Raw genomic sequence first — 6,558 nt, forward strand, 5'->3', positions numbered from 1 at the left:
ACATGAAATAATTTGCAACAGATAGAAGAGGCCAAGAAATTTCTTTCCTCACGGTTCAAACTAAAGGACTTGGGACAACTCAAATACTTCTTGGGGATAGAGGTTGCAAGGTCAAAGAAGGGAATCACTTTATGCCAACGTAAATATGCCTTGGAAATATTAGATGACACTGGGTTTCTTGGAGCTAAACCTTCAAGAGTTCCTCTGGAGCAAAATCTATCTCTCACACAAACAGATGGAGAGTTATTAAGTGATCCATCCTTGTATAGGCGACTCCTTGGTAGATTGATTTATTTGACTATCACAAGGCCTGATCTAACATATGCAGTGCATGTGTTGAGCCAGTTCATGGATAAACCAAGGCAGCCACACCTTGATGCCGCTCACACAGTTCTCAGGTACATCAAACAAGCTCCTGGACAAGGAATATTTCTTCCCTCCACAGGTTCGTTGCAATTACGAGCATTTTGTGATGCTGATTGGGCCCGATGTAAAGACACTCGAAGATCGGTAACTGGTTACTGCATTTTTCTTGGCCAAGCACCAATTTCTTGGAAAACAAAGAAACAAAGCACCGTGTCTCGTTCTAGTGCAGAGGCAGAATATCGTTCTATGGCCACTACATGCTGTGAAGTCACATGGTTGAAGAACATTTTGACAGATTTGAGAGTGCACCATGCACAACCTGTTACGTTGTTTTGTGACAATCAAGCTGCTTTGCACATTTCTTCAAATCCGATATTTCATGAACGAACAAAGCATATAGAGATAGATTGCCATGTGGTACGTGAGAAGGTACAAGAAGGAGTGGTGCGAACAGCCTATATAAGAACAACAAACCAGCCAGCTGACTTGTTCACCAAAGCACTAGGTTCGGTGCAGTTTGAAGCATTACTCAACAAGTTGGGTGTTATCAATATACACTCCAACTTGAGGGGGAGTGTTAAAGAGGATATCTTAGATTGATTAGGTCAAACATTGTATATTATTCTTTAGTGATTTACTTCCTTATTTAGTCCTCAATCTGCCTTAATTATGGGCAATAGAGTAGGATCTTGTCGTACACAATGTGTATAAGAATGTAATCTTGCTTTGTGAAGTTATGTGAAACAATATTACACCATATCAGATTTCTTAGAAATGGGGATTTTGGTGATTTGGGTGCTCTAAATTTAGAACAGAAGTTCAATGAAGCTGCTGCATCACCATCTCCGGTTCATTGGCGTTCGCGTTCTGCAAGGATGGAAAGGGGGAAAAGAGTAGGTAGTAATGCTCATCCTTCGCGTTTGAGGCCACTCTCAGTTGATGAAACTCAGTATGAATCAATGAAAACTCGGTGTTTCCAGTCCACATTGTCCTTTACTTCCGAGTCTTCTACTCAAACTAGTTCTACGTCTTCTTCCCCAAAAGAAGACTCTTTCACGCACTCCATGTCTTCGGAGGTGCTTAACTCGAAGGTGGAGAATGTGAAGAACAGAAAGAGTACTCATTCTCAAGGGTCTTCTTCTCCTTCAGGATTTGCATCATCACCACCAAAACCGTTGAATGAAAAAGCCTCAGTGAGTGCATTGCATTCGCGGGGGTATAGCATTGGTTCTTTCCATGAGGAGAACATGATGAGAAGAAAGAGTCATCCTCTTCCTGCTCCGTCTACATCACCAACACCTAAATATTACATGTTACATAAGGACTTGTTCGTTTCAAGACTAGCACACTAGCATGACCACCCAACCTATCTTGAAGTATACAGGAGAATTTAAGCAGCACACGTGTGTCTTCCTGGAGATTGTTGTTTGCATTTTCTTGGTTCTACTCAATTCTTTTAGATCAAATAACCACTCTTTGATTTTATATAAGTGAGTTTTAATGGAAATTTTTCACACAACAAAATTTTCAATGAAAAACACATTAATGATTTTTAATGAAAATTTTGAAAAAGCTTCTGTTTTATGAAGAAACGATTGCTAGTGTCAACTTTAACTTAATTGTGATACTATCACTCCACCTAAACTTTAACTTGTTTACAATATTGTCATCGTCTTTTGTTATTGTAATTAAAGAAAATTCATTGTATGTTTTTGGATTAAAATTTGAGGTTCTTTTCATTAGTTTTTCTTTATGCAAATGGTATTAAAAGAAGAGCAAAAATGGAAAAGAAAAAGAGTTGTTCCAACCTTATACATCTTTGTATGTCACTCCCTACACTATAAATAAGAATTAGGACCAAAGTCATCCTTTTGCAAATTGATGCTTAAAACAAGAATGAATGAGGATTTCGTAACGTAATACTTTAATATAATTCTTTTTACCAAACAAGCGAAATTAGAAAACTTTTTGACCCAATTTACCAATCATCTCCATGTCAATATGAATTTGAGAGTCTAGATTTCTTTTTCTTTTCTTTTACTGATATTTCAACACATATTTATGTAGTCTTTTAGTATCAACCCCCATACATTTTTACATGTCCTCTCCTTGTACTTGACCGGTTTGAGATAGTATTTTATTCTTTTAATATTAACAAAAAAAATGTGAAATTAAAATTGAAGATCTCTCCCAAAATTGAAAAGATAAGCGTTAATAGACCAAAAGCTAATTCTTTTGATAAAGAGATTCTTAACGTGAAGCTCAAACATTTAACTGAGAAAAATGTTTAAAAACTCTTCTTGTATAGCTAATAAGCACCCGTTTATGTTAAAAATACGCATGATGTGATCTTATGAACATTACTTTCAATAGAACTATATATAAAATCAAAAAGTGCATAATGACATGTGGGTCATGTGATGATTATCAACATTTAGAGATGGATGATTTAATTTATCTAATATGTTTTACAAGTTGATTATTAAGGATTAGAGACTTAGTTAACCTCCCTATATTTGATTAATTAAGTAGCATGGCATTTATTTTGGACAAAAAATAAATAAATAAAAAGAAGGGGCATTTTGATATAGGCGTCTCGTTTTTTAATTTTTTAGACTAAACATACACTTCTTTTGAAAATTTGATCAAACATTTTCCTAAAATTTTGGTTATTAATTTCAGTTTTTCACATAAGTTTAATTTGTTTAGAATTTTAGTTTTTCACGACTTTTCCTAGACATTTCATTTTTTTTTTTTCCTTTTCCTCTTATCCCTATATTTATGCATTTATTATCCATCTCTATGCATTTTTTTTATTGTTTGTTATAATTTTACTCTTTTTTTTTTGTGAATATAGTAGAATATTTATAAAATAAAAAAAAATTGTCAGATTTTATTATTTAGAAGCACCAACACATAATAAAGATTTGTTTGATTATATAGCTACATCTAGTTACCTATAATATGTACACATTTAGTTTTGTATTGGATTTGATTTTTTGTATTTCTCGGTACATTTGGAATGTAAATGTACCAAAAGAGTTATCAGATAGAGACATTTGGCTTTGTGGTACATTTGTGATTTTTTGTTCATTTGGTACATTTGGAATTTAAACGTACCAAAAGGGTTACCTGACAATGGGCACATTTGGTTTATCTGTACATTTGAAATCTAAACGTACCAAAAGGGTTACATAACAATGGATACATTGGTTTTATGGTACATTTGGTTTCTCGATACATTTGAAATCTAAACGTACCAAAAGTCAATACTTTTGTTCTCAAATGTACCATAAGTTTTAAGTATATTTTTTAAATATCTATATGTGAAAAAATATGCATTGAAGACTTTTTATTGAGACATTTTTAATAGAAAGAGATTTTTTTTTAAATACTAATAATAAGGTAATGAGGAATTAGTTAATTAATTTTTTATTTTATTTTATTAAAAAATGGCATTTAATGTGTATAAGGGGATTGACGAAATTAAATTTCTATATTATAGGCAATTAGTTGCTAAGTTACCTTATGCCTCTATATAAATGCATTTAAATTAATGACATGGAAATTAAATAAATAGAAAATTATTGCAGTGGCAATTGATCAAAGCACCTGAATCAAATCTTTAAAAGGGATGAATGTTTAATCTAACAACTATAAAAAAGATGTAGAGACTGAAAACTGACCAAACTGACTCAAAACAGCGCAAAACAAACAAATTGACTCAAAACAGGAACTAAAGGGTGATTTGGACGAAAAATGAAGTAAATTGACACGAAATACTAAAGGGGGGGTTTGTTTGGACGAATTTTAAACTAAAACTAAGTAAGTTGTAGTAAACAAACTAATTGATACTAAATTGGGGTGAATGAAAGGGGTGAAAGGCTAGCTTGAAGGTCCTTCTCCACACATGACACATATGCAACACAAATTGATCTCCAATTACTATTCCTATAAACCTTGAATGACAATGCTCCAAGTTAACCATGAACTGCACAAATTAACTATCAGATCTTCCTAAATTCATTGAATTGGACTCAACAACGCAACCAAATTATTCTTATCAAGTTCCCTATATGACAATTGGACGATTACACGTGCGGCAGCTAACATGCACGTGGGGAAGCTTAATAATAGCCGACCAAGACCCTCATGTGCTAATCACAGTGCTTAAAAATTTCATGACCAACTTGGTTTTACGAGAGACCTATCAAAGTATCTCTAATGTAAAGACTCAATCTTAGACAATATTTTTATATTTGGATCTTAAAAGGTGATGTTTTGGATCTTAAAAACTCAAATTCTAGAACTCGCTTTGAGTTTTAAAATTTGAATCCTTGCACTGGAAATTCATATTTGAATCTGGTTGTGTATTGGAGATGATTGGACTCAAATCTCATTATTCTTGGTTGAGTAACAATTTTCTTAGTTGACATGAGCTCCACTTTCAACTCAAATCACATACTGAAACTCATATTGGGTCTTCATTCCGCCAAAGACATAAATATGAGTTTGGAGAACCCTTAGACTCGTATTTAGACTCAAATATAAGATTTGAGTCAAAATTTTCTGGTACATCGAAGATGCTTAGTGTGCTCGAAATATAAGGCGGTCAAGATTGAATTGAGAAATGAACAATCAAGATTGAATTGAGAAAATACTATTTTTATTTACTTTCCCATCTAATGGACATAAAGTCGGATTACCCAGTAATTCGAATTATTGAAGACTTACCTATATCGAACTACCTAGTAATTCAAACTAATTAAGATTTACCCATAAAATGAGATATATTAATCTTGTCGTCCTTGGAGTACTCGTAAAAATTTCTAGGGTAGTGCTGTCACACACCCATTTTTACTTTTCACACACCCCTCTTAATTTTCGGACATCGGATATAATGAGTTGAAAAAGAACAATGGCAAAAAATTAATAAAGATGTGTAAGAAAGTAAAAATTGATGTGTGAACATATTCCAATTTCTAATGATTTAACTCTTTGATTTGAACCATGAGATAAGCCCGTGGTCTTCTTCAAGGTAATGGAGTGACGCGTGAGGATCGTGAAAAGATTGAAAACGAAGAAACGAGAGAGTATCAAATGATTGAGAGAAGTGCGTGTGAGGTTAGGATAATGATCTTTTATATTGACAAATCTTTCCAAGCAACCACCCATAAATTTGAGGGGAAAATTCTTGACCATCATGTCACCAAGCAATCAAAATTCGTTATTTTAAATGGAGTTGCACAGATAATTCAGGTGATTGTAAAGAGATGTCTCAAAATAATCTGAAAGATTTAAGAATACTCATGTGGTGGATTTAATTTTCTCAGTTCAAATTGAGACAATTGTGATGTTGAAGGTTGGTAATGGACAAACGGGAAAAGGAGGAGAGGCCGATGGGTACGTCGACGACTCAATGCACAATAAAGAGAAAGATTGGTTGTGTTCAATTCCAATCAATTTTTGTTAATATTGAGATTTTCTTGAAGTTCCTAGCTTTTTGTGTAACTTTCTGACAGAACTTGAGTGAAGATTGATATGGAAGCAAATTTTCGCCGTCTCTTCCTTTAACAAAAATGCACTTGTAAAATAATGACGCATAAGATTAAGATCAAAAGTCTCACGCGCCCACGATGAATGAGGGGGATTTTGGTCGAAGAATCTCCAATGCAAAAGTTAGAATTCTGAAATAAATGTATTTAGGAGTTCGTGGGTAGCAAATGACTTAGGATTTTAGTGGGATGCGAGGGCTATTTATAGGAGGGTGTCCAACACTTTGGGTGGAGAGTGGCCAGCCATAAGGTAATTGGAGAACAATTGCAAGATATTATGTGAAATAATATCTTGCAATTAACAGGGCAATTATTCCTAAGGGATGAAGAGTTGATTGCTGCTTATAATCAAGAAATCCACTTCCAGAAGATTGCCAATAAGCTCGAACCCCAAGTGTTGAAACTCCAAGGTGTGTTGAAGATCAACGAAAGTCTGAAGAAGGAAGTGGATGAGTTGCAACACATCCGTGTTGGTCCACTCGGGGCTTTGCTTGTTCAGGGTCAAGCCGATTTTAGTTTAAGTTTATCTCTTGTACTCTCGATCACAAAAATTAATTATAAACATCATCCATCCCAAACAATGAATTTGTACCTCATTTGGGAGTTAAAATAGCACATGGCAAAATTGTAAATTCCA

The sequence above is a fragment of a genome, unplaced genomic scaffold (assembly GCF_019419815.1).
Source record: "Pyrus x bretschneideri cultivar Hongxiangsu unplaced genomic scaffold, Pyrus_bretschneideri_v1 Contig24, whole genome shotgun sequence".
Lineage (NCBI taxonomy): Eukaryota > Viridiplantae > Streptophyta > Magnoliopsida > Rosales > Rosaceae > Pyrus > Pyrus x bretschneideri.